Source organism: Bos taurus, chromosome 16 (genome assembly GCF_002263795.3).
Source record: "Bos taurus isolate L1 Dominette 01449 registration number 42190680 breed Hereford chromosome 16, ARS-UCD2.0, whole genome shotgun sequence".
Taxonomy (NCBI): Eukaryota; Metazoa; Chordata; class Mammalia; order Artiodactyla; family Bovidae; genus Bos; species Bos taurus.
The window spans coordinates 48424671-48449472 of NC_037343.1; the positions used below are offsets into that span (position 1 = coordinate 48424671).

General features: G+C 45.3%; 1 long non-coding RNA gene across 1 annotated transcript; it reads right to left on the bottom strand.

Annotated features, from left to right (window-relative positions):
• Window positions 1-260: 260 nt before the first annotated feature.
• Window positions 261-3806, bottom strand: LOC112441789 (uncharacterized). The gene is made up of 2 exons (XR_003029654.2): window positions 3681-3806; window positions 261-554 (listed from the first exon to the last, which is right to left on the bottom strand). It is a non-coding gene; the product is annotated as an uncharacterized lncRNA (long non-coding RNA).
• Window positions 3807-24802: the final 20996 nt, after the last annotated feature.

Sequence of the window (24802 nt, forward strand, 5' to 3'; positions counted from 1 at the left end):
AGTGCTGTGCCACCTGCCCACGACCTTCCTAAAGATGAGATTCAGTAGATCATGCCCTTGGCAGATTCCTCCTTAGCCATGAGCCAAGCTGATGCTAGAGTAGACACTCAGTTGAAGGAATGAATGAATAGATGGAATGAATGCATTGATGAGTAAATGAATGAATGAACAAATGAATGATCAAGTGTGGAATCCTTAGTTAAAAGATTTTCTCAGACAGTCATTGTGAAAGTCTAGTGCAGGAGGACTGGATATGTTGCTTGTATGCTCAATATATTCCATTTTATTTACAATATTGCTATAGAAGAAATGTTTATGTGCAACAAATTTCATGTGTTAAAATCCTAATCCCCAAGGTAATCATGTTGGGAGATAGCGACTTTGGAGGGTGATTAGGTTTAGTTCCCTTATGAATGAGGCCCAAGAGAGGCAGCTCACCCTGTCCACCATGTGAGTTTTACAGTGAGAAGATGGCCATCTGTGAATCAGGAAGTGAGCGCTCACCAGATGTCAAATCCAACAGCAACTTGATCTTGGGCTTCCCAACTCCAGGGCTGTAGGAAATAAATTTCTGTTGTTAATTAGCTACCCAAAGGCTGGTATTTTTGTATTCACTGCTATTGAGCCTACTGCAATGGGAGTTCCACTAACTATTTGTGCATATGAAACTGTTAATAATTCATGACAGTTTAGGAGTAGGGGTTACCACTCTTCCCACTGTGGACTTGAGACAATGAAGGCTCAGAGTGGCTGAGTGTCTGGTCACAGAGGGTCACTGGATCTCCTGACTCCAGACCCTGCACCCTGCCTTTCTTCACTTTGAAGGAGAATCTGGTCACACAAGACTGGACACACTGAAGCTCAAATGCTTCTCCAGAGGAAAGAGGGAAGGTGGCTGCTCTGGGTGATGAACTCCTAAAATTTGTGGGGTTCATTGTTTGGGGAAGTCCTCACATGGTTAACAGGAAAGGACCAAGAGGCCCACAAGGATGCTGGCTATCTCCCTCTAGGACTGCCCATGATGCAGTCATCAGGACCAGATTTTCTGTAAGGTCACTCATTCATTTCTTCACTCCTTCATTCACCAAACAACTGTGAGCTCTGTGTAGCAAGAGTTCTCCAGATAAACAGAATCAACAGAACGTGTCTACATACAGGGAGATATATTGTAAGGAATTGGCTTAAATGATTATGGATGCTGGCAAGTTTCAACAACTGCAGGATTGGCCATCAGGCTAGAGACTCAGGAAAGAACTGGCATTATAGTTTGAATTCAAAAGCTGCCTGATGCAGAATTCTGTCTTGTTTGGGAGGATCAGTCTTTTGGTATGCTTATATCTTCAACTAATTAGTTGAGGCCCATACACACTGGGCGGGGGTGGGGGTGGGGCAACCTGCATCACTCTGAGTCCACAGATTAAAATGCTCATCTCATCCACAAACATCCTTCTAGAAACATCCAGAATAATGTTTGACCACATCGGTGGTACCTTGGCCCAGTCAGCTGACACATAAAATGAACCACACCAAGCTATTTTAGGCCACAAACAGAACTTTCTTGACTGTGGTATAGATAGATGATTAACAGTAATGCTGTGTGTTAGGCAGTATGTGGGAAGGGGTGACTTCAAATAGTGTGTCAAGGGTCAGGCTCCTTGAAAAGGCACATGTGAGCCCAGGGTGAAGGGGCCAACTGAGAAATCCAGGTAGATACTCAGGGGTAAGGACTTTGGATGTGAGGGAAGGAAAAGCAGGGAGATGCAAGGGATGATGGTGGAAATGGTGGTGGAAGAAGTCTTTAGGGCCAGCTTGAGAGCCCCTAGAAGCCTCTTTGTTTCTCCATATGTTCATCACATTGAAAGGAATGAGGACTTGAGAGACAGATGAACCTGAGCTTTCCTGCACCCTCACTGCATGTCTCTTGGTCTTGGTTTCCTTAACTACAAAGTCAGATGCAAACAACCTTGGATGGTGGCAATGGGACTTAACCTAGCCTCCTGGCACTGTACCTCAAGACTGGGAATCGCTACAAGGAGAATTTGATCTTCATTGCTTTTGTCTGGGGCTCAGAAGACCTTTTAGAGCATTTACAATTTGAGTGAAATGGTTTTTAAGCCAGAGCTTCCCACTGGTAAGGAATCCGTTTCCCAATGCAGGAGATGCAGGAGATCGGGAGATGTAGATTTGATCCCTTGGCCAGGAAGATCCCTTAGAGAAGGAAATGGCAACCCACTCCAGTATTCTTGCCTGGAGAATCCCATAGACAGAAGAGCTTGGAAGGCTACAGTCCATAGGGTTGCAAAGAGTCGGACATGACTGAGCTACTGAGTACTCAAGAAGGTCTTTAAGCCACATAGACATTTTAAACCACAGACATCATTTCCTACATGCTGTATTATTAATACAATGGAAACTATTGGCACTGATGAATACCTTTTCGGCAGATTGGGGATGAACTTTCTTCTGCCTGTGCACACATCTGAATTGTGTATGCAATGTCAATGATTAGGAAGTTGTATCTCTGAATCAGGATGATACAAGCTCAGCCTTGTAAAACTGTGCCAAGGAAGATTCTTCTCCATCTCACCCCGGATCTGCAGCCCCACCAGGGGCACTGGGAAATACAAGAGACAGGGGGTGTGCTGAGCATAGGAGTCACAGGGGACTGATGACTCATCTTAGAGCTTGTCATAAATTGTGGAGGCCTCTTGCCCAATTCTTTTTAGAGTTCATGATAAAGCTTGTAAGCTGTTATGACTCAGTGATTCAACACTAGACCCACATTTACTGCTTTTCCGCTTTCAAGCTTCTAGATCAGCCTATAGGAGAAATATCTTGAAAATTAGAGGCTAAAAATTGTCTCTATTTACAACTTATATACAGAAATCAAAAATTTAACGTTTTGCCCCCAAAATATTGAAAACTAAGGTTCTTGTAAGAGTTTTTTTTTTTTTTTTTTCTTTCTACAGGTTTCAGTTGCAATTTTGGTGTTCCTGATTCTCAATTCTTATTGATTTTGCTTGAAGACAGTGAGACGGAATAATTTGAGACTTGTAAAATAGACTGGTACTAATAGAACATCAGCCTTGTTTTGTTTCCATGCATGATTTCCTTGAGGAAAGAGCTCTGCTGGTTTCAAAGTGGTTTGACAAGGATTCCTTCATGCTTCACTGCTAATCAGCTCTGGCTCTGACTATCATTTTCTCAGAGGTGCGTTTGGGGTTTGTTTTCCATTGTCTTGAAGGAAGTGGAATTCCTGTGTGAATTACAGAGACGAGAGAGGGACCCAGGGCAGCATGTGGTCCCTACATCAGGTGTATGGCCATTAGCCTGCTTCTCCATCTGTCTAATCCTCTCTCACAAGACACAGGAAGGAGCGGTGTTTGATGAATGAAATCAGGCCAAGGAAGTAGAGAGCTGATCCCCTAAGACTGTGTTTAGGGGCTTCCAAAAAGGACACAAACCGCTCCCAGGACTCGTGCCTCCTGGGGCATCAGCTCTAGGGCCTCCAGGTGCGCACTGGACCCCAATTTCAGACTGATCTTCTAGGCATGGACCCTAAGCACGACTCACAAACTGCTTGCAAGCTCAGACAAGGACCCCTCGGCAGCTTCTGTGTTTAGATCTAAGCTTCCAATCAATTAATAACAAAACAGCAGTGTGGAGTTTAGAGGAGTCACCTTAAATAGTGTTGACAGCGGGCAGCTTGGTGCTGTGGCCATGGCCCCCCCAACACCAGGGAGGGGAGGGTCTGACTCCCTCAGCATTTTCAATCCTTTGCCCTCAGGTCCTAACTGTGGGTTCACACTGGCCTTTCCAAGTGAAAAGAATCTAGAATTCCACGTGGATTGTTGACATCTGTGCAGGTGTCATCTTTAGAAGTATGTGGGTGTTAGGAGGTATGTGAGAGAGAGAGAGAGATTGAGATTCACCCCCTTGGCTGGCAAACACCTAGAATAAAGTTTCTTGATGCCTTGTTTTTGTGTGACATTTTGAAAAGATTAGTGTGTAGGTGTCCAGGTATTAATATTGATCGCTGCTCATTCCTTTGGGTAAACAGTGGCTTGAACACACCACCCCTTGATTACTTCAATAAGAAAGAGCAGGAGAAGAAAATCGTCCTTTTTTTCATCTTTACTTGATGTAGAGGCTCTGGATGGAGGGCGTGCAAGTGGCGGCACACACGGGAGATTTCAGCTGTTGTGAGGGCACGTCGGTGGGCCCCGCTGACGCCCCCATTCCCTGCAGAGGCACGGTGGCTCTCCAGGCTTCGGTCTCCCCAGAGGTAAACCCAGCGGCCTGGGGTACGATGGAGGCCAGGGGCTCCAGGAGAGCATAAGTTTCCTGGACCACACAGGGGGTGCTGCTGCACCCCATTTCTCATGTGTCCCTGGTCATGGGAGGCCCTCCAGCTGCCCTCCAGGTCCTCTCAGCCTCTTAGGAGGGACACGGCCTCTCCTGATCCACTAGGACATGCAACTTGGTTCAGATGTCTTGGCAGAATGCGAAGAGGACCTCCCAGGGCAAGCCTGGTGGGTGAGGTTGTGTCGCCTCCCATGGGAGTCCTGGGGACTCTGCAGTCAGACTGGGGAGCAGAGGGGAGCCATCGTGTGCCTAACACACTGGTATTAATCACAGCATTTATTCCTATAATTATTCATTTATTTAGCCTGTGTGATTGAGAGTGACTCCACTTTGGCAGGGTCTGTACTATTCATGGGTGGTGATTAATGTTAAGGGGTTGGATGATTAAAGCTCATTTTCTTTCTAGGGTTTCTCGGAAGGACAGCACATCATTTGGGGTCTTGACAGGCGGTTCCCAGGGGCGCAGGCTGGGGGCTCCCCAGGGCTCCCTTCTCTAATTGCTTTCCAGAGTGGTTTTGCTCTAATTGACTGCTGCCAGTGGTCCTAGGGACCAGAGGCTGCATCATTTCAGTAACTGAGGATCTCCGTCTCCACTGTCGACGCTCTCTTCTTCCAGCCAAACAGCAACTAGCGATTGCAGCCAAGCCCTCCTGTCGAGCCTCTCCCTTCCTGATGCCCTGGGTGTGCGTTTGTCAGCTGTGTTTAGCCAGCAGCCCTTCTGGGCAGACGCTTGGGTTGGGATGGGTGTCAGGGTCAGCCTATAAGTCAGGATTCTAGCGTGTCTCCAGAAACTTACCCTATGAACCAGAGTTTTCCTGGGAAGATGAATGGGCGGATGGACGAGCAGCTGTCCAAGTGGACACTCTTCTGCACCTGCACCAGGCTTGCTTCTGCTTCGAAGGCACCAGGTGTCAACTGAGGGAAAAAAGTACACAACCTGAAAGTTGAGAATTACGTTTTATTTGGTTGATTTTCTGAGGGTTTAAGCCCAGGAGGCAGCCTCTCAAAAATGGCTCTGAAGGACTGCTCCAGAGAGGTAAGGGAGGAGACAGGATACACAGGAGTTTTTGCGGCAAAGACCAGCTAGTCAGAACATCAAAAGGTTACTGCTAGCTAAAGAAAACTAGACGTCTCAGATTAATGAGTTTAGTGTTTTCTTTTTAAAAGAGTTTTTTTGTTTTGTTTTTAGTTTTTGTTCTTGTTTTTAAGAGAGAGAACAGTTAGATTTTCAGGAGGTAAACTATGCTAGTCACTTGATTGATGGGATATATCACTTGTTGCTGGTTTTGTTCAGTTGCTCAGTTGTGTCTGACTCTTTGCAACCCATGGACTGTAGCCCCCACCAGACTCCTTGGTCCATGGGATTTCCCAGGCAGGAATGAACCCACTAAAGTGGGTTGCCATTTCCTACTCCACAGAATCTTCACGACCCAGGGATCGAAACTGTGTCTCCTGCATTGCAGGCGGATTCTTTAACACTGAGTCACCTGGGAAGCCCCAGTGCTTTTCTATGTATGGGAAGTTGCAAGAGTCTGGGCTCATTGGGCTCACTCCTTTGATATGCATCTTAGCTCTCCAGGGCCAGTGTCTTGTTCTTTCTCCATCCTGAGTCCCCACAGGGTGCACTGTTAGCGGTGGTTGCCGCCGCTGAGGGCTTGGCAGTTGACAGCTTCTTTGTCTCCATTCTGAGTCCCCTCAGGGCTCATCATGGTAGCGGGGAGGGAGATGCGTTGGGGGGTGGGGGGTCGGGGCGCAGGCGGGGGGTGGTGGCAGTGGCTTGATGGCTGCAGCATCCTTTGTCTGCTGATACTGCAGCACCACTTTTCATTCACACAGGTATATCTTACTGGATTCCTGGAACCAGAGACACCTACGAAGCATCTCTCGGGCATCAGGAAGCTCGAGTTTTCTCCTTCCTTGAGTCAGAGACATGATAGAAGGGCCACACCTAAAATAATGCCAAAGAACTTTGAAAATGGTTGCTCCTAGAGTCATCCGTAGCCTCTGGAGAAGTTGAACTAAACATCTCCAGGACTCCATCCTGGTTCTAACCACAGGACAGGACAGGTTCCATCTTCAAGGACCAAAGGGACCCAGAACACCATCGCACTCCAGTCAGTTGTCCAGGTTCCTGACCTCTGTCCTCGCTCCCTGGGTTTTGTTGTAGTACTTCTTGGTGAAAATGTCTTGCTTTTGGAAGAGCTTAGTCTTGAAAGCTCAAAGCATTCCAGTAACCAAGGTCCCTGATCAAGCACCCTTCCCCCTTCCATGTGCTAGAAGCAACAACATCGGGGAAATGCCCAGCGTGGTGCCGAGAACATGAGAGAGACCCATGCATTTCTGTCCCCTCTACTGTCACTGTGGGGTGCAGGTGGCCATGTGCCCCTGTCACCCTGGGGACACATGTGTCACGATGAGCACAGACAGCCATGAACTTGACCTTGGCTGCCTGCAGAGGAGGCTTAGATATGGGTGTGTTGTCAGCCAGTGGACATCAGCACAACATCAAACAGCATTAAAATAGAGCACTGAGCTGAGAGAGAAAATAAGAGGCCACTTCCTGTGGCTGCAGAAGGCAGGTGAAGGCTGGAAGGCCATCAAGGAGGAAGATAGCTGATGGGACCCTCAGAAGGACAGGATGCTGGTGGGTCTCCAGGGAAGAAAAGTTATGACAAATTTAGAAAGCCTATTAACAAGCAAAGACATCACTTTGCCAACAAAGGTCCATCTAGTCAAATCTATGATTTTTCCAGTAGTCATGTATGGATATGAGAGTTGGACCATAAAGAAGGCTGAGCACCAAAGAATTGATGCTTTTGAACTGTGGTGCTGGAAAAGACTCTTGAGAGTCCACTGGACTGCAAGGAGATCAAACCAGTCAATCCTAAAGAAAATCTACCCTGAATATTCATTGGCAAGACTAATATACTAAAGCTGAAGCTCCAATACTTTGGCCACCTCATGCAAAGAGACTACTCATTGGGAAAGACCCCGATGCTGGGAAAGATTGAGGGCAGGAGGAGAAGGGGGAAACAGAGGATGAGATGATTGGATGGCATCATCAGCTCAATGGACATGACTTTGAGTAAACTCCAAGAGTTAGTGAAGGATAGGGAAACCTGGCATGCTGCAGTCCACAGGGTCACAAAGAATTGGACACAGCGGAGAGACTGAACCACAAAAACTCCAGGGCAGGAAGAGCATGCCTGGGAGGAAAGGGTGTTTGCTGAAGGCAGAAGTAAGGGCAGGGATGAGCAGGACCCCACCTGGACTGAGGGGCAGGTGGGCCAGGCAGAGCTCAGGGAAGGCAGCCAGGGGAGACTAGTCAGATCATTTCAGCAAGAAGCCCCTAAGTTTCTGGTTTCTGGGATGACCAGTGTGGTGGAAACAGTTTTGGGCAAATGCTGATGATGCAGGACAGGAGGTGGGGGAGGCTTCTCAGAGTCCACTGCAGGACAAGGAGGCAGGATAGCTCTAGTCATCCTGCCACCTTCTCACTGGCATTTTCCCACTAAAACTCCTGTGGACTCAGGTTGGAGATGAAGCTACCCAGCTGAAGCCATCAAGGCACTGGTTTGGGGTGGAGGGTGCAGCCTCTCCCCCCCGGGAACAGCTAGGGGGGAACACTCATTATTCCCCAGTGCCTCCTGGCCCCCCAGGCCTGAGCACCCACTCAGACAGAACCAGCTGAGTGATTAGGTGATGTGTTTTATGTGGTGGGTAAGAGGAAACGCAGAGCAGGGAGAGAGAGCAGAGTGGTCTCCTTGCCAGGTCACAGGTGAAGCCTCTGCAAGGTAGTGTCCGAGCAGGTGGACAAAGTATCAGAGCTTCAGCTTCAGCATCAGTCCTTCCAATGTATATTCAGGGTTGATTTCCTTTAGGATTGACTAGTTTGATCTCCTTGCAGTCCAAGGGACTCTCAAGAATCTAGCCCTAAATCTAGTGGCAAGTGTCCTTATAAGAGACACACAGAGTAGAAATACACAGAAAAAGGAGGAGGCCATGTGGAGACGGAGGCAGAGGATGGAGGGATGCAGCTACAGGCCAAGCAACACCTGGGTCACCAGGAAGCAGAAGTGAGGAATGGACTCTTTTTACAGCCTCTGGAGGGAAGATGGCTGCCAGCATCTGGATTTTACATTTCTTCTCTCCAGAATTTTGACAGAACAAATTTGCATTTTTCAAAGCCCCCCTGGCTTGTGAGACACTGTCACAATGGCCCTAGGACAAGAATACAGATACAGATGCGAACTAGCGGCATCAGGACTGCTGAGGCAGCTTTGGAGGCTGTGTATTGTCACCCTACTTATTTAATTTGTATGCAGAGTACATCATGAGAAATGCTGGACTGGATGAAGCACAAGCTGGAATCAAGATTGCCAGGAGAAATCTCAATAACCTCAGATATGCAGTTGGCACCACACTTATGGCAGAAAGTGAAGAACTAAAGAGCCACTTGATGAAAGTGAAAGAGGAGAGTGGAAAAGTTGGCTTAAAACTCAACATTCGGAAAACTAGATCATGGAATCCGGTCTCATCACTTCATGGCAAATAGATGGGGAAACAATGGGAACAGTGAGAGACTTTATTTTTCTGGGCTCCAAAATCACTGCAGTTGGTGACTGCAGCCATGAAACAAAAGACACTTGCTCCTTAGAAGAAAAGCTATGACCAATCTGGACAGCATATTAAAAAGCAGAGACATTACTTTACAACAAAGGTCCGTCTAGTCAAAGCTATGGTTTTTCCAGTATTCATGTATGGATGTGAGAGTTGGACCATAAAGAAAGCTGAGTGCTGAAGAATTAATTGATGCTTTTGAACTGCGGTGTTGGAGAAGACTCTTGGAGTCCCTTGGACTGCAAGGAGATCCAACCAGTCCATCTTAAAGGAAATCAGTCTTAAATATTCATTGGAAGGACTGATGCTGAAGCTGAAACTCCAATACTTTGGCCATCGGATGCGAATAACTGACTCATTGGAGAAGACCCTGATGCTGGGAAAGATTAAAGGCAGGAGGAGAAAGGGACAACAGAGGGTGAGATGGATGGATGGCATCACCAACTCAATGGACATGAGTTTGAGTAAGCTCCAGGAGTTGCTGATGATCAGGGAGGCCTGGCATGCTGCAGTCCATGGGGTCGTAAAGTGTTGTACATGACTGAGCGATGGAACTGAACTGATACTAAATGAAGTAAGTCAGAGAACAACAAATATCATATGATACCACTATATGTGGAAGCTAAAATACAACACAAATAAACTTATCTATGAAACAGAAACAGACTCAAAGACATAAATAATAGACTTGTGGTTACCAAGGGAGAAAGTGGTGTGGGAAGGATGAAGTGGGAGTTTAGGGTTAGCAGATGCAAACTGGTTTATATAGAATGGATAAACAGTGAGGTTCTATTATATGGCACAGAGAACTATATTCAATACCCTGTGATAAATCATTAATAGAAAAGAATATGAAAAAGAATATATATTATATTCTATAACTGAATCACTTTGCTGTACAGCAGAAATTGACACAACTATAAATCAACTATACTTCAATAATGTTTTTAAAAGGCCATCTTCCTTGGGGAACCCAAGTCTTTTTCTCCCAAAGCCTTCAACAAATTGGACTAGGCCCACCCACTCACACTATGAAGGATGTGTGTTCTGAAAGTGAAAGTCAAAGTCACTCAGTTGTGTCTGACTCTTTGCAACCCCATGCACTATACAGTCTGTGGAATTCTCCAGGCCAGAATACTGGAGTGAGTAGTTTTTCCCTTCTCCAGAGGATCTTCCCAACACAGGAATTGAACCCAGGTTTCCTGTATTCCAGGTGGATTCTTTACCAGCTGAGCCTCAAGACAAATCCAAGGTGTGTTCTGCTGCTGCTGTTGCTAAGTCTCTTCAGTCTGACTCTGTGCGACCCCATAGACAGCAGCCCAACCAGGCTTCCCTGTCCCTGGGATTCTCAAGGCAAGAACACTGGAGTGGGTTGCCATTTCCTTCTCCAATGCATGAAAGTGAAGAGTGAAAGTGAAGTCGCTCAGTCGTGTCTGACTCTTAGCGACCCCATGGACTGTAGCCCACCAGGCTCCTCCATCTATGGGATTTTCCAGGCAAGAGTACTGGAGTGGGGTGCCATTGCCTTCTCCAAGGTGTGTTCTACTCAGAGGCTATTGATTTAAGTGTTCAGTTCAGTTCAGTTGCTCAGTTGTGTCCAACTCTTTGCGACCCCATGAATCGCAGCACGCCAGGCCTCCCTGTCCATCACCAATTCCCGGAGTTCACTCAGACTCGCATCCATCGAGTCAGTGATGCCATCCAGCCATCTCATCCTCTGGCGTCCCCTTCTCCTCCTGCCCCCAATCCCTCCCCGCATCAGAGTCTTTTCCAATGAGTCAACTCTACACATGAGGTGGCCAAAGTACTGGAGTTTCAGCTTTAGCATCATTCCTTCCAAAGAACACCAAGGACTGATCTCCTTTAGAATGGACTGGTTGGATCTCCTTGCAGTCCAAGGGACTCTCAAGAGTCTTCTCTAGCACCACAGTTCAAAAGCACCCTGTTAATAGCTTTAAAAATACCTTCATCAAGACATCTAGATTAGTGTTTGACTGAAAGTTGGGCGAAGTGACCAGTCAAGTTGCCACCTGGAATTAACCATCATGGGTGTCTCAGGACTCGAGTAGACTCTCTTCTTCGGCACAGGAAGCTCAATTGTGGCCAGTGAGCTTCACATCACTCTTGTTTCTGGGCCAAGCATGGGAGTTCCCAGGGGACTAACTGGTCATTTCTACTGCTGGAGACAAGGGAGACAATTTGCTCTAGTTCAACCATTGAGCACAAGTCTCCTGATGCCATGGAGTCCAGTAGGATGACTCCTTTCCATCTTCTACATTCCTCATTAACAGGACTATTAATCCAGGCTGTAAAGGATGCAGGGCTATTCCAGTTCAACCATTATCATGGCTGGGGGCACGGTCTTAGAAGGATGCAGGACTGTTCCTGTTCAACCATTATCATGGCTGGGGGCACGGTCTTAGAAGGATGCAGGACTGTTCCTGTTCAACCATCATCAGGGTCCTGGGCACAGTCTTAACCTGGACCTTGGACCTGTTGTGTTCCTGATGCTTCATAAGCTTGAGGAATCTGTGTTTTCACAGAAATTAGATTTTGGTGGTAGAGCAATTACTCCTGGTTGTTATCAGGTGTTCATTTATTAATTCCCAGAGAATAAGCATTTCCATGCTTAGCACCAGTAGATCCTGAGCTGGACAAAGTTGTACTAATTAGGGCTTTGGAGGGCATTTTATGAGCCTGCTGGCTGGCACCCAGGTAGTGTCTGTGGGTCAGAGCTTGGCTGGGTTTACAAGTTGTGGTTCTCTGTACTTGGTGCCAAAACAATTGCTGTGGTAAAATAATTCTAGTGTGTGGTTCACTTTTTCATTTGCCAGTCAGTTTCCATGGGGAAAATTGACTTTAATTGACAGATGTGTCCCATAAAAGGGTGGACTTCTTGCATTTGCCTGAGCCCCCAGTGAGGCATAGTCAGCATGTTTTGCTGTGTTCATGGGCCAGAGTTGCAGAATGTGGATTTACATGTGTTTCCCAAGGAAACTTCTAAGTACACGGAAACTTCTAAGAATTCTCCTAGAGAGCTGGGCCTCAGCACAGGGAGGGTGCAGGGTCTCTCCCAGACCTCGGAGGGGAGGTAAATTGTGAAAACCTCAGAGGCTGGCTCACAGGTGGGCTCTAACGGACAAACCCCTGGCCTGGGAATGAGGAGGGCTGAGTTGGGCTCAAATCCAATCTCTTCTACCCTTTATGTTCTTGTGTGTGTTGGCTCATTCAACTGAGAGAGAGCATTGTTGTTTTTTAGTGGCTAAGTCATATCTGAGTTTTTTTTTTAATGCCATGGACTGCAGCCCGCGAGGCTTCTCTGCCCATGGGATTCTCCAGGCATGAATACTGGAGTGGGTTGCCATTTCATTCTCCAGAAGATCTTCTGGACCCAGGGATCGAACTCAGGTCTCCAGCATTGGCAAGCAGATTCTTCACCACTGAGCCACCTGGGAAGCCTGAGAGAGTGCATAAAGATACTTCAACAAGAAGAAAAACTGACCAAACAACTTTGCTGTCCTGTCCCATCTCTCCCAACATTTAAAGTCACTTGGATCAGACAAAGCCCAGGACACTGTGTCTCCCCCTTTCCTGGGTCCTAGGAACATTCACATTGATCACTAGGAACCAATTACAGTGATGGTTATGAACTATAAGAAGTGCTTAAGAATAGAATACATGAGACACAACTTCAGATTAAAGCACCCTCCTGCCTGGCCCCTCCCATGGCTAAGCTAGCAATGTCCAATTCTGATTCATGGCTGAGGAAGCCAGACTCGGCCAAGGATGAGCACTGAACTCAGGTCTCCGGTTCCAGCCCTGGAGCCCATCCACAAGAACCGGGTGCTTCTCAAAAACAAACAAGGGCAAGGGAGTGTCAGATTTAAAGCTCACACATTTTAAGTCTCCTTGCTTTGTTCCACAGAAATAGATTGTCAACCTGAAGACAGTTATCACTGATCCCCAAGGGGACCTGCCAAGGCGCCCCACTGGGAACTAGCTCCAAGCTTATCTTTCATGGGTAATGAAGCCAGCAGGGTCATCTTAGACATCATAGGCGCAGGTCTGTGACAAATAGCTTTTCCAAGACCTATGGGAAACGGTCTTGTGCAAGTTAATTTTGCACAAGGAATAACCACGAGGAAAAAATTGTGGGTCAGGGAGGGAGCGAGCAGGCAGGGACTCAGACGTCAGAGTGTTCTGAGAATATCTTCAGCACCTCAGGAGGGTGTGTGCATGCTGTGGGTGCAAGCTATGGGTACCTGCATGCTGTAGGTGCTTGTTATGGGTATGTGCACAAAGACTGAGGGCAGGAGGAGAAGGGGGTCACAGAGGGTGAGATGGTTGGATGGCATCACCAACTCAGTGGACATGAGTTTGAGCAAACTCCAGGAGATGGTGAAGGACATGGAAGCCTGCCATGCTGCAGTCCAAGGGGTCACAAAGAGTCAGACATGACTTAGCAACTGAAAAACAATGTACATGTATTTCACTTCTCAGATCATGCAATGAACATTTGCAGTGACATCAGCTTACATATGGTGCATAGAATGTGTAGGTTTCATACTTCAGAGTCTGTCCCTTCTTGATATGAAAATGGAATCCACAGGTAGGATGTTAAGCTAGCATCAATTTCCCAGAGCTCATCTGCAATTAGGAGAGTGGGGTGTGATGCAACTTTTAACTCTGTAACAAGGAAGGGTATTGTGGAGTTCGTGACTCACGCGATTGGTCAGGTGGCTCTTAGGTCTGTCTTCCATTCAGCTAGTGACAAAGACTGCAATCAAGACTTGACCTTCATCTTAAATTTCAACAGGAAAAATCTTGGGAGTGTACCCTCAAGGTTGATTTGAACAGACACTCCAGTTTTCCAGCAGGGCTTCCCAGGTGGCTCAGTGGTAGAGAATCTGCTTGCAATGTAGGAGACATGGGTTTGATCCATGGGAGAAGGAAATGGCCATCCGCTCCAGTATTCTTGCCTGGGAAATCCCAAGGATGAGGAAACTGGCGGGCTATAGTCCACAGGGTCGCAAAGAGTTGGACAGGACTTAGCGACTAAATCAAACACAGCAAGTCTCCTGAGAGCTTCTTGGTCTGTTCCTAGGACACTTTCTTACCTGTAAAAGCGGGTCCTATAACTAAACCCATGCGCCACAACTACTGAGCCTGCGCTCTAGAGCCCGGGAGCCTCACTACTGAACCCATGGGCCACAACTACTAAAGCCCAAGTGTCCTAGAGCCCCTGCTCTGCCGCAGGAGAAGCCAGCACCATGTGAAGCCTGAACACCACAGCAAGAGAGTAGCCCCCACTCGCTGCAACTAGAAAACAGCCCATGCAGCAGTGAAAACACAGCCAAAAATAAATAAATAAATAAAATCATTTTAAAAAGCAGGTCCAAATATATTGGTGAAATTTAATTGGAGTGCGTGATGTGAAATCAAAGGGAAGATGAAACCAACTGACTGAAGCAGAGACACGAATGTCAGCCACACGGTCAGCCGAGGATGCCTTTATCCCATCTGGGTCGTTAACCCTGGTGTAAGATGAGAGAAAGCATGTGTTTTCCCTCTGGTGAGATAAGAAGGATGTGTTCATTTCAATAAGGAATTAACTTGGTCAAACGATGTGCATGGGGCCAGCCAGGATAAGATCGGAATTTTGTTATGTACTGTGGCCCAAGGTCATAGCATGTTCAAGTCCTCAAGAGAAGCTTTGTGGTTCTCTATTCAGATGGGACTTCTGCTGTTTCCCATGTTTTGGGATCCACTCCCCCCAGTCACCGCTGAGAGCTATAGTTCTGGCTCGCTCCTGAATGATGCTGTGAGTCAACAGAATCATGACCGTTGTGGTTTGTTTTCCTCCCCTGGCTTTTTATTATTCCCAAGATGGCTAAGTGGATTAAGTTCTAAAAGCTTTTGAAAAGGAAAGAAGAAGAGTTTGTTTTCTGGCCAAGACCAACAGGAAATGATTTAGGCCCCAAAGACATTTTCAGAGTGAGTTACATCGATCAAAAAGAAACTTATAATAGAAACTGTTTCCCACTATTACTATAATGTGAGCTAGTAGGAATGCAATTGTCCTTATATATGGAGATGTGTTTTTTATTTTAGAAAAATGCCTATAATTCTCTTGCATGCAATCTGGTTGGAAGTGGATTATAAACTTGTATTTGACCACGAGGCAAAGGCCCAAGGACAGTGTGGGGAGACAAACAGCACAATCAGGATGCCTAAATTACAGCCTCAGCAGTTGTCTGAATCCACGGAAAATACTTGCTTCGCTGCTGCTCTTGTAGCTGTAATTAAACGGAAAAGCATACCCTCCTATGGGCAATGCCACATCTGCTCCGCGGTTTAACCAGTGCTTTCCCAGAAAGACTGCCTTAATTAAAGACATAAATCCGTCCAGTGATCTGCACAAACACTGAATTGTGAGAGTCTGAGGAGTCTCCTCCTCCAGGTGCCACATCACGGATAGGATGAAAATGATGAATTGGGACATCCACAAAGCAAGGGCTATAAGGAAGACATAAAGTAAGAAAAAAGTGTGGATTTGGGGATGTGTTAGAAAACCAGGAGGCCTTTTTATTTTTTTCTCAACATGTTTCCTCTTCCATCATTCTAGTTTCTTTTTCAGCGACTTCCTTGGTGGTCCAGTGGCTAAGACTCCGGGACCCCAGTGCAGGGGGCCTGGGTTCCATCCCTGGCCAGGGAACTACATGCCACAACTAAAGATACCGTGTGTTGGAATGAAGATGCCGCAACTGAGGCCTGGTGCAACCAAATGAATACTAAATAAGTGCATGTTCTTTATCAAAGTGTGGGTTCCTAGGACATGAACATGGCCTAGGAGATCAAAGTCCCTTCCTTGTAAAGAAGTGAAGGGACCCTCTGGAGTGCTCCTGGTCACTGTACTCCACACCCTCATACACCCTGACTGCTAAACATCCCAGAGGGATGCTCAAAGCTTCCCCCTGGAAAGGCTACCTTCCCCTACTATGAATGGGTTTAGAGAGGGGAGCCTAGAGGATGCTGGAGGCTGTATATGACCTCAGAGAATGACAGTTCTAGAAGAAGAAAGGTCTCCTGGTCTGTTTTTGGAGGCAGCTGCCAGTCTCAGCCAGGCTTGCTCTGCACCGCCCAGCTTTCTAGAAGCTCTTCGCCTGGTGATGGAGATCTCCTTTGGACCCCCTCCTTTCTCCTTTGCACAGCTTCCCCTCCCCATCACTCTTTCTTTCTTGGGAATTCTATTTCCATTTCAGAAAACGTTGGGAGTCTCTCTTCTGGCCCTAAAAAAAGACTAATCTGGTACACGAGAGGCTCAGTGGACACCAGTCAAGGCAAATGAGACTTTTTCTTCCTTTGAGATGAAAATGAATGGGCTGGACTAAGGGACCAAGGGGGTTAGGATAGGGAACCTGAGAGGGACATTGATTCTAGTTTGTGTTGGCAGGGGCCTCGAGGGAGAATGTGTAGACAGAGGGCTGGGCCTAATCTTCCCTTCTCTGCTGATAGAGGCTCCTGTTTGCACAGAAGGACCAGTGCATCCCCAGCACTAGGAATAGAGGAAGTCTTTGTGACCCTCCTCCACCAGACCTCTGCCTCAACCCACATCGTTACCATGCAAGAGAAAGGCAGGACAGTGTGCCTCGTTTTGTGAAATGGCCCGCAGCAGCTCTGCCCAGCCCCAGCTCTCTTGGCAGAAGAGGTGACACCCTATGGATGTCTCTACAAATGTGAGTTGCCGGGCATTTAGCTGGATGCCAGCAGTTACCACTCAGCACATGACCCCATGACCACTCATAAGACGGACCCTCTTGTTATAGTATCTTGAGTCCATATCAGAAGTTGTAGGTGAAGCAGAACCTTCTTCTCTTGGCTTCATGTTTCCCTGGGAAAGGACAATAATACCCATGGCCTCCCCTGACCCCTAGACAACAATCACTGGTGAGTTTGGGAAAAGGAAGTGGCTCAGATGGCTTAGTTCTGTCTTCACCTTGCTCCATTTACAGCGCTGCCTGTGATGACCCAGGGGTAGGTAAGTTTCACTTGGAGGCTGAGAATCAAGATGTCCCTGTGGCTGTAACCCTAAACTACATTCTCCAGTTTCTGCCTTATCATTGATGTTATTGCTGTTCAGTCACTAAGTCATGTCTGACTTTTTGGGACCCCATGGACTGCAGCACACCAAGTTTCCCTGTCCTTCACTATCTCCTGGAGTTTGCTCAAATTAATGTCCATTGAGTCAGTGATGCTGTCTAACCACCTCACCCTCTGCTGCCCCCTTCTCCTTTTGTCTTCATTCTTCCCCAACACCAGGATCTTTTCCAATGAGTTGGCTTTTTGTATCAGGTGGCCAAAGTACAAGAGTTTCAGCTTCAGCATCAGTCTTTCCAGTGAATAAAAAGTTTTATTTTGGTGGGCTGGTTTTTTTTGGTCTTATTACCCGATTGCACCAGCATACATGCAAATTCTGGACCCAGCAATGACTGCCCCCAAACACCCCTGACTGTGTACCTGTGGCAAGAGACCTTGGGCTGGGAGAGGGAAAGGCAGAGGGAGAAAGTGTCTTCACCTGCTCAGAGTCCCCTTCATGGCTTCAGCCTGGATTTGAGCTGCTTCACTTTAAAACCTTTTTCATCTCAGCCAGAGGGAGGGGAGAGCATGGCCTTCAGCAGCACGGCATGGATAGAAGGCACCGTGGATTGTGGCCCCTAGGAGCCAACCAGTGTATGGGCAGCACTTTCACATTCTGTGCCAACAGGGAGGAGCATTCTGTACAGGTGAGTCTTCAATTTGGCAAAAGAAGGAAGGGAGGCCTGGTGAGAAAAGAGAGACACAACTTCTGATCAGCATTGCTAATGTGTCAGGGTCCAGATACAGTAAATGATCAAAGAAAAATGAGGCAAGGTTTTTATAATACCTCTTTTTTTTCTGGATGATAGTAATATTATATTGACATGTGATACTCTGTCTATAAGACAACTAAACTGGATTGTCCATGAATCTCCACTGGACTTTCTCATTTTGCTATTGACTTTAGGTTAAGAACAAAGGGATGCATGGACGCTTGTCTATAAATCACCAACTATCTTTCTGCTGAAGAACTAATTATGCTGACACCCCATCTTTTACACTGCATTTATTACAGTGGTTGTGCTCTGGGATGAGCAGCGGATGAAAGAGAACACTGAGAGCTTTGTCTGTATCCCTACCCTAGACCATCAATCTTCTCAACAAAACAAGGCAGGAGGTGTCAGCCTTCCAGAAGGGACGGGATAAAAGATGTGCTGCTGAAACAACTGATTATTATGCATTTGCATATGAGAACTTGCAATTTGTACCCATCAAACTTGCTTCTCCTGTTCTTGCTTTGGCACTTTGTTTTAAAGTTAATTTTCAGTAAAGGCACAACCATGGACGGAATTTAGAATGATCCAGAAGGGTCTCGTGCTGTGGATATGTGTGTGTTTAGTACATGTTTAGTTGGATTTTTTAAAAGTACAAAGTAAATATGCCCCCATTACAGAAAGTATAGAAAAGAACAAGCATTGTTTTTCCTGTTGGGAGTTACACAGGTTTCTAAGACTCCAGTTGGAGACACCTCCAAATGAGTGAGATGGCCCAATGGATGGCTACATGAGAAAACCCTAGATTAGGGGTTCTCAATGCGTGGACACTGGCCAGTGGTGGCACAGAAGCTTCTAGAATTGCAAGTTCTTGGGCCCCACTCCAGACTTATTGAATTAGCAACTCTCAGAGTTGAGCCCGCAATTTCTGTCTGAACAAGTCTTCCAGGTGATTTTGAACCTCTGCTCCAGATGAGACTTGAAAAACAAGTGGTGACTTGATGTGGAAGACATTCCCAATGAGACAGGCCTAGGAATAGTCACATCTCACAGTAGAATGCCGGTCCTCTCCTGTGGGTGTGCACAGCCTGCAGACAGACATAACAAGACATGCAGAATGTCAAAAAGCTATTGAAATTACGCCCAGATTCTCCCAAATACTAGCATTGTGTGTGTGTGTGGCAGTGGGCATGGGAAGATAGCACATGAGAATTCAGTTTTCTTCTTAATTTGGAAGAAGTCTTTGAAAGTCAACCTGATATCCATTCAGAAGACAACAAATATTTAATGAACTTCTACTATGTGCCAGAGACTGCTGTATATGATGAGGAAACATTGGTGAATAACTCGGGAGAAGTCCTCCCCTTCTACACTTTACTTCCTAGTGGATCCTACAGCCTTGTAGGATCACCTTTAAATCATGATATTGTGTAATGGGTGATAAGAAAGTGTGAGCAGAGAGAAACAGACCAAAGCTTCATTTGGAATCATCTGAAATGTGATACATTACTGGTTTTTTGTCAATGACATCATACTCATAATTACATTTCCCTTTAATGTTCAGTCAAGGATTATGACAATGAGAAATGGAGAGATACTCTTGGGAGCCTCTTAGCTACAAAACAATTGGTTCTTGCATAAAGCATAATTTTTATTGCCTCACTGGGTTTGCATGGAAAACTTAAAGAGGACTTAAAAGGGGGAACTAGAAAAGCAAAACCCCTGAGCTGTGAACCATGTGTGTAGCAAAGCTTCCTTGCAGGAAGCCAAGAACAAGGAGAAAAATTAACTCCAAGACTCCACATAAAGCCTGGAGCTGTGGAAGGAAGATAGAGCAACCATGAGTGATGGCTTCCACAGACTTAGGGCCGAAGTGAATAAAAATCCTCTTTTGAGGAAAAAATTCTCCATTTAGGTATCTACAGGAAGGTTCACTGATTTGATCTCATGATCAACAATCACCAGGACAATCTACCAAGAATAAAAATCTGCAAAAACAATGCATCCAGATTTATTTCCCCAAGAAATGAAATGCTAAAATTATTATGAGAAGAGTACCAGATAACAGTGTGAGGAACATTTAAAGAAAAAATGAAAATAGAATTGCAAAATGAGGAAGCAGCAACAGGTAGACTGAGCAAAAAAACAGAACTTTTTGAAATTGAGGGTAAAATTATTTAAATGAAAAATTTAGTGTCTTTGTTAAAAAGCAAACTGGGCACAACTGAGGAAAGAATTAATGAACAGGAAGATAGACCTCAAGCAATAACCCATAATATACCATGGAGAATTAAAAAGAAGAGAAACAAGAAAGATCAAAAGGTATGGACAGTTGAGTGGAAGACTTCAGTGTAAATCTATCTGGAGTTCCAGAGGAGGAAAAGACCTCAAAATGAGAAGAGATAATATGTTAAGATGCAATAGCCAAGTGTTTTACAGCATTTTTGGAAGATATGAATCCACAGATGTAAGAAGCACACTGCCTCGCAAGAATAAGTGGAAAAAAAATCCACTCTCTTGGGCACCTTGTGGTAAAAGTAGAGATAACCAAACAGAAATATGCAAAACTTAAAGAAATATCCAAAGAGAAAAAAAAAATCTGTAAAGGGGTGACAATTTGTTTGACAGAAAAGATCTCAAAATGCAAAATGAAAACTAGAAGAAAGTGGAGTCACACCTTCAAACCCTTGAGAGAAATTTAACATTAGACTAGAACTATGATTTCAGCAAAAGATAAAAAAAAAGAGTGTTGTTGTTTAGTCACTAAGTCATGTCTGACTCTTTTGGGACCCCATGGATTATAGTCCACCAGGTTCCTCTGTCCATGGCATTTCCCAGGCAAGAATACTGAAATGGGTTGCCATTTCCTTCTCCAGGGAATGTTCCTGACCTAGGATTGAACCGATGTCTCTTGCATTGGCAGATGGTTTCTTTACCACTGAGACACCAGGGAAGCCCAAAGATATTTTAAATAAATAAAAATAAAGTGAATTTACCACCTTTCCACTTAACCTTGGGAAGTAATTATACTGTAAAGAGAAGGAAAATGATTCCAGAAAGAAGGTGTGAGCACCAGAAGGGATGGTGAAGAATGAAACGGGTAAATCCAAAAAGCCTTATCTATACCCTCAGAGCCCAGAACACTGTCTGGCACAGAGTTGGTGCACAATAATTTTTAATAGGAAAAGTATTTGAATAAAATAATATTTCTAATTCATGAGAATTTTGAGTAGAAATGTCAAGGTCAGAAGCAGCACGGTTTTCAGGCTCTTGTTTTGGTTACTTGGGGGTTGAAATGTTGCCTTAGGCTTTATTAAGTGTTCATGATGAATTTCCAAGGAAAACTACTGGAAGAGTAGAAATGGTACATAAATTCTAAGCCAAAAAAAAAAAAAAGGAAAAAGAGAAATAAGAAACTAAAGTGCAAAGACTATGCTAATGATGTTAGGTACTACTCTAAAATTTTTCATATAGGATCTCATGTAATCCTTAAAATGTTTCACTGATGTGGGCCCCTGTTACCATGTTTACTTTTATAGATAAGGGTACTGAGAGATTGAGCGATTTGCCCAAAGTCACACAGCTAGAAAAAAAAAAAACAAAACTCAAAAAAGGAGAGGCAAGAAAGGACGGAAATGTAGTAAAAGTACACAAATTGTAGAAAGTAAAATTGTGGAAATGAATGCTATATTTCTGTAATTACAACAAATGTAAATGGACTAAATTTGCAAGATATAGATTGTGAGATCCAATTTTTAAAAAGACATTCAAACTTATGCTTATAAGAAACCCACCTTAAAAATGAGGATAAATGTTTAGAAACAAAGGGATGGAAAAATTTAGACTATGCAATTAAGAACCAGTAGAATGTATGATCGGAGAAGGCAATGGCACCCCACTCCAGTACTCCTGCCTGGAAAATCCCATGGACAGAGGAGCCTGGTAGGCTGCAGTCCATGGGGTCGCTGAGCGTCGGACACGACTGTGAGTGACTTCACTTTCACTTTTCACTTTCATGCATTGGAGAAGGAAATGGCAACCCACTCCAGTGTTCTTGCCTGGAGAATCCCAGGGACGGGGGAGCCTGGTGGGCTGCCGTCTATGGGATCACACAGAGTCGGACACGACTGAAGTGACTTAGCAGCAGCAGCAGCAGCAGAATGTATGATAGATATATTAATGTCAGGAAAAAATAGCATATAATACCAAACTACATTAAAAGAAATAGAGTTAATACATTATGATATATTGGTCAATTTCCCAGGAAGACATCACAATTCCACTTTGTATTCACCTAATAAAATTGCTGCAAACCATATAAGGCAATAACTGATGAAATTATAGGGAGAGATAGGTAAATCCACAATCCTGTTGGATCTTTACCAAAATTATGACTAAAGCAGGCAAAATTTCTAAAGGAAGAAAAAATTAAATAATGTCACTGATGAATGTGGTACATGAGTGTGTATCCAACAAACAGAGCAGGTGCTTTCTTCCCAAGCATGTACAGAACATTTACCAAAATCAGTCCTGTAATGAGGAGCTCCTAGTAGCCCTTTCTCTGTTGATGGTACATTAAAAGGCAAGTGTTATCAACTGGATGAAGAAGGCACATCTGCCAGGTAACCATGTCCCTAACCTGACACAGGGCCAGGTTGGGTGCTATGTACAAGATTTCTCAAGTTGTCATGTTGTTTTGGGGGACTGGGGTTTGCAGACAATGGAAGCCATAGTGATGATGGAAATAGAGCCTGTGATGATGGAGACAAAGCCTGTGATGATGCAGTGACAGTTGACGCATTGAGAGTCTGCCGGACGTGTACTAGGTTTTGAGCTTTGCATGGATTATCTCATTTAAACCTCATCACAACTCTGCCAAGAGAGTAAAATTACCATTTCCATTTTCACATGAGGAAGTTGAGGCTTAGGAATATAGTAATCATATAACTAAGACCAATGCTGCTTCTTAGGTCTCCCTGGCTGACCCCATCCATGGTGCTAAAGTCTTGAAGGGAGGAGAGGGCCAAGGGATGGACATTTGAGTTTCATGAGGCTGTTCTCACTGTTCTTAGGACTTTGTGGGATCATTTCACTACTCTAATGATTAAAGTGTAGCTAATGCTCTCTTCCCCAGGTCTACCTGGAAGTACAATGCATCACAAATCATTTGGACTGAATCCCAGCTAAGGAGGAAATCATGCAAGATAAAGTGAGGGATAAGTGGTTACCAATTTGGGGTTTTCCAAAGTGGCGGGAGGCTTGTGGGAATGTCAGCACCAGTCTTCTTCTTCTTCTTCTTTGAAGGCAAAAACATTTGTCCCCCATTCCCAAGGTCCCTGGGCCCAGCTTTGAGCCTGTTGTCTAGAGGAATCGGGGGAGGCAAAACTGTGAAATCCCTCACTCACACTCTTGGCCCATCCACTAACCATTCAGCAAAAAGCCCCAAGTGAGACATTAGTAATAGAACTTCTTCCAGGACCCTGAACTCCTAATGTGCTTGGAGTCAGGGATGAGATTCTGCTTAATTATGGGTTTAAGATTTGAATTCAGGTCTTCAGAGTCGTAGGACATGTTGTGCTATGAAGCCTCCCCACTGGCCAACCTCCACTGCCAGATGTGAAGGTCCTTCTGGGTTAACCTACAGTTCCCCATAAAACACTTCCTCAGCCATCCTTTCCTTGGTGGCAGGGCTCTCCCTCTGCACTCCCAAAGCCCCAGCTGTGTATCCCTAGCACAGGCCTCTCTACACTGGGAATTGCAGAGTTCCTCTTGTCCCCCAGTAAGACCATGGATAAGATTGTGGCTCATTCATATCCATATCTCCTGCTCCTGGCACTGTGACTGTCAGTAAAGGCTCTTGTTGATCAATGAAGAAAAGTGACTTTCATTTTGCAGTGGGATTTGCAGGGGGAGCAAACATATTTCAGATTAAAGAATGCACATCATAACATAAAATAGCTTATCACAACCATTTACTGTCTCTGCCACAGACAGGATGACAGGAGGGCTCACAAGAAGGTCACAGAGGGTGAGTTTTGCCATCAAAAGTCATATCGACCAAAGTCCATTATGACAAGTGGGGAGGGTGAGAGTGGGTGGGCTCCGATGCATTAGTGATTGTCCCAAATATGAGAAAATTGATTGGTGACAAATTAATCCTGGCAGCTTTCATTTTCGATTTCCTTTTTGAATTATATGGAATGATTAAAGTGTATCCAAATAGAAAAGAATAAGACAGGACAAAGAGAGATACATGTGCCATATATTGATTTCTTACAAAAATAGTTGAAGAGTAGATTTAATTTAACTAAATGGTGGTAGTAATATTGACATAGTAATCATACGTCTAACAGCAGTGCTGCTTCTTAGGGCTCCCAGGTTGACCCTATCCAGTGGGCTGAGGTCCTTCTTCTGCCTGAGGGGAAGGGAGGGTCAACAGATGGATACTTGAGTTGCATGAGGCTGTCCTTGCTGTCCTTAGGACTTTATGAGATTATGTTTTTACTCTAATGAGTAAAGTGGAGCTGATGCTCTCCTCCCCAGGCCTACCTGGAAGTGCATTTAACCTGAATCTCATCTAAGAAGAAACAATGCAAGAAAAGGTAAGGGAGAAGTCAGTAGCCAGCTGTGGTCCTCCAAAATGGCAGGAGGCTTGGATAAGGAGAGAAAAATGTGGGAATGTCAGCACCAGTCATCTTTCTTGAAGGTAAAGACATTGGTCCCCTCCCCAAGGTCCCTGAGCCCAGCTTTGAGCCTGTTTTCTAGAGAAGCCAGGGGAGACAAGGCTGAGAAATCCCTCACCCACACTGTTGGCCCATCCACCAGTCATTCATCAAAGCGTTGTGAGTAAGGAGTTGGTGATATTGCTGGGACTAGGACCCTGTACTCCCAGTGTGCTCCCAGTCATGGAGGAGATTCTCTTCCTGCAACTGCTTAAAGAGAGGACTGGATCAGAACAGTGGTTCTCA